Genomic DNA, 11,021 nt, shown 5'->3' on the forward strand with positions numbered 1-11,021 from the left:
TGTGTCTAGGTTTGCAGGGGTAAGTGGTGGGAAGAGAAAAATCAAAATGACTCCTCATTTTGATGAGAACAACTTGATACGTGATGGTGTTACTAACTGAAGTGGGGAAGACTAAGAGAAGAACAGATTAGAAGGGAAACCAAATGCTCGATTTTTTAAAAAAGTTTTATTTATTTAAGTAATCTCCACCCAATGTGGGGCTTGAACTTAACAACCCTGAGATTAAGAGTCACATACTCCACCAACTGAGCCAGCCAGGTGCCCCCCAAAATGCTCTGTTTTGAATCTGTTAACGTGAGATGCCTATTAGGGCTCTGAGTAGAGATTCAAATACGTAGTTGAATATATAAGCCTGGAGTTCAGGAGAAAGGTTGGAGCTGAAAATAAAAAGTACGGAACTAATGGTGCATGCTCTCTTCACCTTTCACTTGAACTATTTTCATAAACTCCTAACTGCTCTCCCTGCTTCTGGCTTCATCTTGTCAAATCCATTTTCCAGTTCACCTCCCGAATGACTTTACCTAACATGCATCTGACCATGTCACTCTGTTTACAACCCTTCAATAACTCCCATTTTGGGACAAAATATAATCTCTTTACTACATATATAAGATCCTTTATAATCTAGCTCCTGACTGTTCCCATTCTCATCCAGTTTTGGGTTGTGACCAGGTAACTGAAGAAAACCTTAAGAGATCTCAAATTAAAATCTTTAAGAGTTGTGTATTTCCATGGGATGTGATTTAAAAAGACCCATGAAAAAACACAAAACTCTGTAAAGTTAGAAAATTTACAGTATTCCTATAAAAGAGCTAAAGAAATACAGAATGGAATAAAATCATTCTATCATATAGGTGGTTATAAAATCTGTGTGAAGGCAAAGAAGTAGATAACGACACAATTTATATCTAAGTCGTGTGGGCTACTTGCTCAACTCATTAATTTATAAGATACTAGTTATATTCTTTTACCCATACGTTCAACACATATTTACTGAGCACTATTTTAGATTTTTGAGGATACAGCAGTGAACAAAACAGGTTAAAATTCTTGGTCTCATGGAATTTATATTCTAGTGGTAAGAGGAGAACATAAACAAGATTAATAAGTGAAATAAATATGAGGGGATAGGCACCAAGGAAAAAAGTCAACCAGAGATGGAGGTGGAAGAGTGTGTGTGAAGGGGGTGGCTGCAATTTAGATAAGTGTACAGGCTTGTTGTGATGAGCACAGAGTGTTGTATGGAAGTGCTGAATTACTATATTGTACGCCTGAAACTAATATTACACTGTATGTCAACTAACTAGAATTTAAATAAAAACTTAAAAAAAAAAGAAACAAAACAAAGGAGCAAAGGGGGAAAAAAAAGAAAGAGAGAGGTAAAACAAGAAACAGACTCTTAACTATGGAGAACAAACTGACAGTTACCAGAAGGGAGGTGGGTGGGGGGATTGGTTAAATAGGTGATAGAGATTAAGGAGTGCACTTGTGATGAGCACCGAGTCTTGATTAAAAGTGTTGAATCACTGTATTGTACACCTGAAATTAATATTACACTGCATGTTAACTAAATGGAATTTAAATAAAAACTTAGAAATAAATAAGTGTGCAGGGAAGGCCTCGCTGAAGTCATTTTGACAAGAGAGTTGCAGGAAGTGAGAGAATGGGCCATACGGATATCTGGGAAAAGTGCATCCCAGGCAGAGAAAAGAGTAAGAACAAAGGCCCTGACCCTGGAGTCAGCTGGACGAGCTGGAGGAAGAGCAACAAGGGCAATGTAGTAGGTATAGAGAGAGGGAAGGGGAGAGTAATAGATAAAGTCAAAATGTTGGGGCTAGAATTATGGTGGGCCTTGTAGGCCACCAAAAAGACACTTTCTTTGAGTGAGATGGGAGTCTGGAGGGTGATAATCTGATTTACATGTTAATAAATCACTAGGTTGAAAGTAGCTTGTCTGGACCTGGGTGGAAGTAGGGAGACTAGGAGTCCACTAGAATAATGCCGGTGAGAGATAATAACAGCTTGGATTGGCATAGAAATGATGAAAGTAGTATGAAAGGATAATTCAGGGTACATTTTGAGGGCAGAGCCAACAAGATTTGCTGATGAGTCAACATGGAGTCAGAGACAACACGAAGATTTTTGGCTGGGCAACCAGAGATGGAGATACCGTTAACTGAGATGGGGGAAAACTAGAAGACACTGGGTTGTGTGGGGAAGAAAGAACTCAGTTTTGAATATGTTAAGATGCCTATGAGGCATCCAAGTGGGGAAGCTGAGTAAGCAACTGGATAAATGAATTCAGAGGAGAGAGTAGGCTGAAGATAGAAATTTGGGAGTCATTAGCATACAGATGCTATTTAAGACACAAGAATGGGTGAGATCAAGGGAAATAATACAGATGGAGAAGAGGTCCATCAAGTTTGGGGAGATGTGAAGGAACCAAAGAGACTGAGGAAGAAGAGCCAGAGAGGTAGAAGGAGAACCAGTCCCAACTCCTAAGTCAAGTCCAGACTCTCAGAGTCGCTGGACACCAGCTTATGTCCTCTGATCACAAGAAATCTCAGCAAGCTGAGAAGACAACTCTGAAGAGTACAAGAGATGGGAATTCCAAAAACTGTATGGGCTAAAATAGGTGCTTCCTTAATGGGTGAATAACTTATAATGCTGAGACGGTAAGGAATTAAGACAGGACATGATGAAAAGCATAAAAAAGTAGAATTCATCAGGTGCCTGGGTAGCTCAGTTGGGTAAGCGTCCGCCTTTGGCTCAGATCATGATCCCAGGGTTCTGGGATCAAGCCCTGCATTGGGCTCCCTACTTGTGCTCTCTCTTATTCTCTCTCTTTCTCTCAAATAAATCAATAAAATCTTTAAAAAAAGGTAGAATTCCTATGAATATTTGGTATTTTAAGCATTTCTATGTTTAAGAGAATTTGGCTTATTAGAGTAACAGGTCAGCTTTGTCATTCTAGTTTAAAATGTGAAATTGATTATGGGTTATAATTTTATTTTATTTTTAAAAGCTTATATTTATTTGACAGAGAGTACAAAACTGGGGGGTAGGGGGAGGGGCAGAGGGAGAAGCAGACACCCCACTGAGCAGGGAGCCCAACACGGAATTCCATCCCAGGACCCCGAGATCATGACCCAAGCCGAAGACAGATGCTCAACCGACTGAGCCACACAGGAACCCCTGATTATGGGTTATGATTTTAAGTCAAAATCTTTGTAACCTTAGGGGCACCTGGGTGGCTCAGTCGTTAAGCGTCTGCCTTCGGCTCAGGGTGTGATCCCAGAGTCCTGGGATTGAGCTCCTCATCGGGCTCCCTACTCTCAGCTGGGAGCCTGCTTCTTCCTCTCCCACTCCCCCTGCTTGTGTTCCCTCTCTCTCTGTCTCTCTTTGTCAAATAAATAAATAAAATCTTTAAAAACAAAAACAAAATCTTTGTAACTTTACAAAGAGCTTTAGGACATTTAAGAGAACTTGAAGTTCACCATATATAGAAGTTTGATTTATGATATTTATAAAATTATTTAAGAAAGTGGGAAGGTTTGTTGTTAAGACAACTGAGGGTACTTCCAAGACTCTGTAGTACTCTTCCTGCGTCAATCATGGAAGCCCACACAGAAATAGGGGCCACAGGGTCAAAGTAGTCTGGAATGCTGAGCCGCCCACACGGAGAGCAGCTGTTCTAGAGTCTTGCACATGTGTGACGACCTTATGGGAATAGGGATTAAACTTTTCTTAAAACACACACACACACACACAATGAATTTAAGTTTGTACATGGAACAAAAACATAACATTATTACTGTTTAAATTTGCAAGACCTAGAATAAGATTAAGAGTTTAGAATGAGATAATCTTATTCAGAATAATCTAATAATCTGATTTAGAACATAAATTAAATGTAAATGCTCAAGAAAGATTGGATTTTTAATATTAGTAACTTTAATAAAATATTAATTTTAAAAACCAAAGTAAACATTCAAATACTCTTTTCTCTAAGTAATGCCTTTAAAGTCACCAAAGCTCATATTTATCAATATCTAGGCATGCCCTCATATTTACCCTAAGCTTCAGTCATATCCAATATTTGGTAAATTGGGGTATCTACCATATGCCAACCAGCACTACAAAAACTGGGGATTAAAAAATAAATAGGTACTCAGTCCTGCCATCAAGGAAATAAGTCTGGCAAAAAGAAACCTGTTGTGAAGCAAGATTCTTTAAAGAGCCATAGCCATTCATCCAGATGTCCTTGCTCGGTTTCAAACCAAAGCCTTCTCATATAAAATGGCCCTTATAGCCATGTCATTGAGAACTCTGAAAACACCACATTCACTCTTGCCTCCATGTGTTTACATATATTAGTCTACTGAAACACCCTTCCCTCACTCTCTCTTGTTTTTAAAGATTCAGCTCAAGGGTCACCTCTAGAAGTCTTTCCTCACATTTCCCATTGCCAACTCTGAAGGTCGCACCTCTTTTATATTCCCACAGCTTCTGCACCTCTTCCAGCCAGACACTGTTCTAAGCATTTACATCTTTAGAAGAACCCTAAAAAGTAAGTACTATTATTATTCCAATTTACAGATGAGAAAAGCAAGGCTCAGAGAAATGAATTAAGTTGCCCAAGATCAGACAGCAAAGACACAGATCTGAGAGCCGGGCCCTGAGGATCTGGCTCCAGTCTGTGTGCTCACACATCATACTACTGGTATGCCATTAATTCTTGATAAACACGTGAGTGAACAGAACTAACGACATGTAGTAAGCAACTAAAGAAGAACTTGTGTGTACGCTGAAATCCCAGGCTAGAATGCAGGCTCTGCCACGTATCGGCTGTGAAAGCCTGGCAAGTTACCCCATCTCCTTAAGCCTCAGCTTCCTCTTCTGTAAAATGGAAATAATAGCTCCTTTGCAGGTTATTGTGAAGATGCACACAGCTATGGGTATAGTAGGCGCCCACATTTACCAAATGAAATAGTTGTCATGACTATAAGTGTAACAACAGGTACAGACGGAGTAGTTGCTCAGAAAATATTTTACTATAAGGAGGTGAGAAAGAGATAGGAAGCCAATAATACAAAAGCTAACATTTATTTCATGCTTAATATGTGCCAGGAACTGTGTAAGTTCTCAACGAGCACTGATGATTTCACAACCATGTAACCAAGTAAGTGCTATTACCCTCCCTGTTGTACAGATAAGGAAACTGAGGATTGTGGAAGAAACTAACCGAAGTCACACAGCCAAACAGTAGTAGAGCTGGACTGTAGTCCTGATTCTAGAGGTGGAACTAGTTAGCATGACATTTTCTTAGAACTGCCTCACACAATACAGTGGGTGGTTTTGAGCTTGACTGTCAGGAGGGATGGAACAAAGGACAAAGAATGGGGGTAGAGGAATGGAATGAAGAGGCTAAACAATGAACTCAATTTGGGGCAGCTTGAGTGTGTGATGCCTCTGGTGTATCCAGGCAAGCTATTCAACAGCTGAAATACAGGATTAGAGCCCTAGAGAGGGGGTAATCTGAAAATAAAGATTTGATGGTGGTTTAAATTATGGGAAAAGATAAAATCATTTACAGTGAATGTATAAAAGAAGAGAAAATGGACTTGGAAGAAGCCTTAAAAATCAGCACTTAAAAGCAGAAGGAAACAAGCCCATAAAAGACACTGATGAACAGATGCAGAGAACTGGAGAGTGTGTAGTTGAGACCAACAGAAGAGAGGAGGGACGGGCCAGTTAATTCATTTAGTCAACAAATATTTATTGAATATCAGGCACTGTTTTAGGTGCTAGGAGTATATTAGCAAACAAAAGACAATACTTGCCCTTGTAGAGTTTACATTCTAGTCAAGGGAGATAAGCAATAAACACATAAATATATAAAATGTCAGGTGGTAATAGAAAACAAAACAAAGTAAGGTAGCTTACACAATAATGGAGTGGCAAGAACCCCCTCCATCTATGGTGAACTACGGAAATCCCCTCTGAGAATGTGAGTCTTCAAATAGACTCAAGAAAGTGAGCATGTGAACCCTACGGATACCTCAGAGAAGAGTTCTATGCAGAGGAAACAGGGATGAAAAAGCCTTGAGACTAACTGTGCTTGAATGTGGTTAAAGAAGAACAAGAAGGCTAGAAATGCTGGAGAGGAATGAAGGAGGGCAGGATGTTAGAGATGAAGTTGAGAAGCTAGGGAGGATATTGCAGTTTATGTAATGACTTTTATTCTGAGTGAGATTAGGAGATATTAGAGAAATTTGAGGGAGTAACACGATTTGAATTATGATTTAAAAGGATTTCTCTGGGAGCGTCCGACTCTTGGTTTCAGCTCAGGTCATGATCTCAGGGTTGTAGGATCGAGCCCCGGGTCAGGCTCCGCACTGGATGTGGGGCTTGCTTATGATTCTGTCTCTTCCTCTGACCACCAGCCCCACTTATGCACATGTGCTCACTGTCTCTCTCTAAAACAAACAAATAAATCAAAGAATCATTCTGGCGTCAATGTTGAGAGCAGACTGGGATGGGATGGTGGAGCAGAGAGGAGGCTGCTGCAAAACGCCAGGTAAGGGATGACAGGGCTTGGACCAGAGTATGAGAAGTGGCAGTAGTGAGAAGTGACTGGATTCTAAATATGTTGGAAACATGGAGCCAACAGTATGTGCTGACATTCAAGTAGAAATATAAATCTGCAGTGTGGTGAAAAGCCTGGCTGAACATCTATATTGGGGAGTCACTGGGGTACAGATGACACTTAAGGCCCAGGGAATAGCTGAGATCTCCTGGGAAGTGAGGGTGGATGGAAGGGATATCTGAGCTCTCCAATGTGTAGAATTTGGAAAGAAGAGGAACCAGCAAAGGAGAATGAAAAGCAGCAGCCAGTGAGCCAGAAGAACCAGGAGAGATCAATGGAAGCCAAGTCTTGGAAGCCAAGCAAAGAAAGCAAACAAAGAGTGATCAATTGTGTCTCATATAAAGTAGTGTAAGGAATAAAAAGTGACCATGGATTCGACAATCTGAAGGTCACTGGCAAACCTGACAGAAGCTGTTTTCATGGGGTGGCAGGGAAAAAAGCCTGACTGCAATGTGTTTAAAGAGAAAGGAAGAAGAGAAGTAAAACTTGTGTGTTCTGGCTCAAAGAGAAGCAGAGAAAGGGCCAGTAGCTGGAATGTAATGTGGAGTTATAGGTGTCTTTTGTTTTTAAGTTGGGAGACGTTACACCAGTGTCAAATACTACAAAAGGGCCCAATGAATTTAGGACATTTTATTTGGGTGTCAGGTCTCAGTGAGTAACTGAATAACAGTAACAATGACAACAAGATCTCCATGAGTAAAGAATTAACGGAGCATTAGACAAAATAGACAGGGCATGCAGATTCAGTTGAGACAGGTAGGAGAAACAGGAGATCATTAATGACAAGATGATAGAGGGAAGGTTTTCTCTTTTTTAATTTACAGAGGCAGAGATTTGCCTGTCTTATGTTTATGTGGAAAGAACTAGTTGAACAGAGAAGTCTGAAATCGGGAGAAAGGGTAACTGATGGTGCATGGGCTGGTTTCGGAGAGGAAAAAGGTCACCTTACCCCATGAAGGGAAGAGAAGGGTAAGGTAGGTAAGGGTCCAGGTGATCCAGGTTCAGGTCTGAGGTCTCTAGCTCACCCACGAATGGCAGTGAAAATGTTCTTCTCCTAACAGACATTCTTGGTTTCAGGAGAATGATACAGGTTTGGCAAAGCTGTGTGCCTCACTAGAGGCACTTGGATATGCAGCAGAGAAGCAGTGGTTGTGTGGCTGGGGCCACATGGCTGCACAGTACCCTCAGGACTCTAGGGTACCACAGAGAAAAGGGATGGAGTGTACCTGACCTGGGATTTTGAAACATATGTGTGGTGGACAGACAATGTGAGGGCACAGGTTAGAGGGTGGATTAAGAAGTGTATAAGATGATGGGTGGGGACAAAGCAGAAGCATGGAGACCATCTAGTTGAGGGGCAGGTGGACTGGGGATGGAGGTTGTGACCAGAGTGATGTTGGATTTCGGAGGAGGGACGGGCAGATCGAGGGAAAGGGTGTGAGCTGAGGCAGAGGAAGACCATGGGATTGGAGTCCATAGCTTTCCTTCCTGATGAGGTTGCTGCAGGTGAGCAAGACTAGGATGGAAAGGAGGGCTAGACCAGTGTCAGAGCCCAAGGGAATGAGAGTAACAGCAGACTAATGGCATTAGGTGGGCAGAAGGAGTGTGGGAGTGGGAGAGGATGGGCTTGAGGATCACTTTGGGTGTGAAGGGCTTGAGGTCACAGGGGTCCCGGGGACTGGATACTCCAGGGGTGTGCAGAGCTCAAGGGCCCTTGAGTCTCAGGGTCTTGCCTGGTCTGAAGAGTTTGGTAGAGGCTGGGATCCCCCTGGAAATGAGAACTGGAAAGGAGAAGAGGGGCTCTTGGGTCAGAGGTTCTTTGTGAGGGGTGCGTGTGTGTGAACAGCACAGGAATAGCATGTGCATGTGTGGTGGAAGTCCTGGAGTCAGAGAGGCAGGAGGCTCTGGGAGCACCCCTGGTGTACAGATGTCAGGGACTGGAGTGTGTGGTGTGTGGAGTGCAGGTGTTCCAGGTGTGGGAGCAACAGGTGAGAGGGTTAGGTTCTGTGGGAAGTCCAGGGTCTGGAATGTGCAGTGTGAAGGGTCTGGAGATGTGGAGTGAAGGAACTGGGGTGAGGGTGGAGTGTGGGGGGGCCGAGGAGCCAGGCGTGAGGAGGGGTGTGGGGGGAGGCAAGGAGCCCGCGGTGGGGGCGGGGTGTGGGGGGCAAGGAGCCCGGGGTGAGAGGGGTGTGGGGGACTAGGGGCTAGGGTTAGGGGGTATGGGGGGGCGAGGATGAGGGGGGTGAGGGGGGTTTGGGGGGTTGAGGGGGATATGGGGGAAGAGGATGAGGGGGGTGAGGGGGTGTGGGGGGGCGAGGATGAGGGGGGTGAGGGCGGGGTGTGGGGGGCGAGGAGCCCGGGGTGAGGGGGGTGACGGGGGGTGAGGGTGGGGTGTGGGGGGCGAGGAGCCGGGAGTGGGGGGGGTGCGGGAGGCGACGAGCAGCCCGCGGCGAGGGGACGGGTGAGGGCGGGATACCGGGTGAGGCGGCGGGCACATTCGGGGGCGTCGTGGTCCCGGGGGTCAGGGCGCGCAGGGAGGGCCCGGGACCCGTGGCCGGGCCGGCCTCGCTCACCTCCTGCGCCGCCGGCTCTCGCGTGGGTATCCGCGGCCCACCCGTGCTGCAGCGCGCACGCGGCCGAACCGGGAACAGCACCCCGCCCCTTTCCGTTACCAGACCCGCCCCCCGGAGATAGCTTCTCGCCCTCATTGGCTAGTCTGCCGGGGCGGAAGGGGCTGGGCCGCAAACACGTGAGTGCGCTGCCCTCTGGCCGGTTCGGAATCTCGGCCTCGAGGTCTCATTGGCTGGGCTCCGGAGCGGAAGGGGCGGGGTCGCCCTGCCTGGTCTCGCCTGACTGAGCCCTGGCTGAGGTGGCGGGAGAGCAAAATTCAAGGGAAGGCCGCTCGTGGTCCTGACGGTTGTGTGTTCCTCCGTGGTTCGTGAGTGCCAGGCCATGCACGCAGAGCCCTGCCCTCCTGACCGCTGTGTCCTCAGTGTGCCGGACAGCCCTCGGCCCAGCAGGTGCTAGTGAGCGTCTGTTCAGTTAGCGCAGTGCCCGAGTGTTCTCCGTTTGACGACGACCGTGCTGGCGTGCGTGGTCGCACGTGTCTCAGCGCAGGAAGCTGCGGCTCAGGGCGGTGGCGCGGGGACTGGGGTACCTGTGCCGGAAGAGCGAGCACTGGTGCCAGCCCAGGTCCGCCCGGCGCCGCCGGCCTGCAGGCAGGAGAAGCGCAGATCCCCGAGGCGGGCACGCACCGCGGCGGTCGGGCGGAGACCAGAGAGACGGCTCGTGCCTCCGCGGGCCGCTCCAAGGAGCTCGGTCTCTACTTAGAGTGCTGCGGGCACCTTGGAAGGGCAGGAAGCAGAGGAGCGACGCGGTGTCGGGGTCTTCGGAGGGCGAGGTGAGCGGGCTGTTTGGGTGGATGATGTTGGAGATGTGGACCGCCCGGTGGTCGTGCTGGAGGGAAGCACACGGGCAAAGCCATTCGGAAGGCAGACGTGACCGGCTCGGTTACGTGGGAGGTGAGGCAGAAAGGAGTGGGGTGGGGGCCGGAGGGAGGTCCCACTGGCCCAGGTGGGGAGCCGTGGGAGAGAGGCCAGTTCGGAAGGTTGTTAGCTTCAGTTTTGGTTCCAGGTATACCCGGAATTCCAGAGAACTGTATTTTTTCTCTCAGGGAGCCTGATTGTTAGCAGACTGATGCCGAGTAGGAAACACAGCTAGAGTGGAGCCAGACCGTGCTGGGCCCATCTGTTGAGGCCATGCCCTTTCTGAACCCCGTTCCCTGGCTGTCCGTCCCCACCTGTGAGGCACCCTGCCCACTTCCACTCAGTCCACCATTGCTTGGGCTGCCCAGTGCTGATTCCTGTTACAGCACCTCAGAAAACCATGGATCAGGAGTAACTCTGATGGGTCGTGAAGGCAGCTTCAGGAAAGATAGTTTACCAGGATGAGGAACAACACAGGATTCCAGGCAAAGTTCATCCGAGGCAAAGGCAAGGGTGTGGAAAAGCCGGCTTCCTTTAGGGAATGGAGAGTGTGGTTGGGGCTCAGGATTTTTGAGAAGGGGTGGGGGAGACTCAGGAGGTCGTTTGGGCTGGGGTGTGAGGGCCTTGGGTACCTTACCCAGCAGAGGAGGTGGGCTGTCTGAAGCACCCTGCAGAGCCCAGGCCAAGAAGGATGGGCTCTCGGGAAGCCAGTGGGGCCTTCCCATGAAACCAGCGAACTGTTCACCAGTGTTTCCTTTATGTCCTTGTCACATAGCCAGACTGCGTTTTCCAGCCTCCCTTGCAACATGAGCCCTGGCCAGAGGATGTGGTGAGAAGTGCTCCGTATCACTGCCTGATCCTCTCGCTCTCTTGCCTGTCAACCTGCT

Source organism: Ursus maritimus, unplaced genomic scaffold (assembly GCF_017311325.1).
Source record: "Ursus maritimus isolate PB19 unplaced genomic scaffold, ASM1731132v1 scaffold_21, whole genome shotgun sequence".
NCBI lineage: Eukaryota > Metazoa > Chordata > Mammalia > Carnivora > Ursidae > Ursus > Ursus maritimus.